The sequence below is a fragment of the Octopus sinensis genome, unplaced genomic scaffold (genome assembly GCF_006345805.1).
Source record: "Octopus sinensis unplaced genomic scaffold, ASM634580v1 Contig17691, whole genome shotgun sequence".
NCBI classification, from domain to species: domain Eukaryota; kingdom Metazoa; phylum Mollusca; class Cephalopoda; order Octopoda; family Octopodidae; genus Octopus; species Octopus sinensis.
This window is the reverse complement of record NW_021835240.1, coordinates 28,191-30,697: the sequence shown is the minus strand read 5'-3', so window position 1 is coordinate 30,697 and position 2,507 is coordinate 28,191.

Here is a 2,507-nt window from a genome sequence, read left to right as displayed (position 1 = left end):
TGTGCATTTGTTCTCACTTGATCGCTAACATTATGGAAAAGCCTACAGTGCTTGACGATATCGGCAGCGATCACCTTCCAATGGAGATCAAAATTCACACTAGCACTGTTAAACAAGAACGCATATCCACACGCTACAGTCTCTCAAGGATCAACTGGCCACACTACAGAAGCTCCATGAGTGCTTTCCTACATGTGAACACTCGCCCTACTGACTATAACACTGCCAGCGACATCGACTATGCAAGCGATGAGTTAACCAATTTCATGCTCCATTATTTAACATCGTACGGAACAGTGCCATGTACTGAACGCCCACGAAGATCCACTCCAAGAACGAAAGTGAAACTTCTCCTCAACGAGAGAAAGCGGCTGAGAAACAAACTCAAACGCTGTTTTGACCCCACTGACAGGGGTAGACTTAAAAACATGATCTCGAAAATTGGCTATGAAGTCCAAGTCGTGACAAAGCTGGAAACAGCCAGGAAATGGCAGAAGGCTTGTCAAAACTTAGACTACAGAAACCCAAATTTCTGGGACTGTTTCCGCAAAGTGGCTAACCTTGAAGGAAAATCCTGACCCCCGAGGCTGTGCAACGTATCTGGTATGTCCGCTTCGCCACAAGAAATCCCGAACATTTTCGCAGAACACTTGGCTATTATCCAGGAAACCAATCCGATAACGCCGCAAGGCACGGAATCGGAGCCACCGCCGCGCGCTCTGTCGTCGGAACATCACCCGATCACCACTGCAGAGGCAACGCACCAGGTTCATCAAAAGGCAACGCACCAGGCCACGACAAAATACCGATGCAGCTCATCGAGAAATCTATCAGGTCTTTCCATAGAAGATCTCAAGTGACCGACCTTTTTATCGATCAGGACTAGTGACCGCCCAGCTTTTCCCGGACAGCTATAAACGTTTCTCAGAAGAGTTCGAGTGCCTCGAGCAACCATCTTTTTGTATAGACGTCAAAAATATTCTGTACCAGTCTCTTGTTCTTTACAATAAAAAATTCTGTTCTGTTATTTGTCATTTTATAATATTTATCTTGACAAAATAGATTTTGAAATAGAATTCAAATATTTTTTGAATTTTTTTCCAAGTCCAAAAGTATAACCACCTAGGCTCGGTAACACCCTAGGCTTGTGACATAATAATTTATAAAAATAATATAACAATAATTAAATTCGTGTTCAGTTTAAAAAAAGTCTAGAAATAGAAAAAATATAACAATAATGATTAAAATTTGGTAGAAATTGATCATTTTAGATTTTAGGGCGCTAAAATAGCAGATCGCCAAATCTGTGAACAAATAAATAAAAGTTTGGCATAAGAATATAAAGAAAAGAACTTTCTATCAAAAATAAGGTGAAATTCAATGAATAAAGATAAATTAGAAGATTTCAAATAAGCGATATAAACATATTGAAAGAATAAACTCGCAAATATTACAAAATGATGAAATTTCAGATAATTTAACCATTAAAGGAAACTACATCGCGAAATATCCCTTCTGAATCCAATTAAATAAAAAAATTAAGATCGACCAAATAATGTAACAGGACAACAAGGTTTGTCAAAAGAGTGCTCACACGTGCCACAATTTATTAGGTTTTCTATTGATAATTGGGTAACTAAAAATTAAGATAATTTTAATTAAAACACAATTCTACCTAGTAGCTTATCAACAGTGTAAATACCAGAGGGGATATCTCAATGATGGTCCAGATATCTGAAATAAAGACTGCGATAATAATATTTATTTCTGTTTCATAGAGAATCGACAATTAATTTGCAAGGAGATTGTATTTCTGAAATATCCACGTGCCAAATTTGTTTAACAAAAAATCTATACAAATCAATTTATGATAGGCGTTTCTAGAAAGGCGATTCTAGGAAATAAAGAGTAAATTTTTTTAAATCTGAATATGCAAAACAATCATCATTTTTTGGATGTGGCGCCACATCTTGTTTATAAGAGGTTTATAGTATCATTGTGTTATTCACCAGGAAAATTAAATTACAAAAAAATAAAAATGGAAAATGTTCAAAATCGTTGTATTCATCGTCAATTGGATAAGGACAAACGCCCTCAATCATCAAAACTTCAAATCTTTTATAAATGATATTGATGCCGATTGTGGAGATGTTATTCTTTATACTGCAGTTAGATTGTTGAGTCGTTCTGTATGTTTAAAAAGCTATATGATAATTATAAATTATTTGTAGGTTTTATAAATTGCTTTCAGAACTTAAAGAGTTTATTCCTCGTAACATCAATATCTTCAACTGAATAATGAAAATAGGTTGCCGACTTGAATTTTTTGTTGATTTTTCATTACGTATTTTGGATTTGAACATTGGTTTACAAAGAAAAGACAAGCTTTGCTATCAATTATAGGATTTATATCCTCTTTATTCAAAAAACTATATTTGTGAAAGATTCAACTTTCAAATAGACATTCTTTGCTTTTTCCTATGCTCTCGGAAAATAAGGAAAGCGCA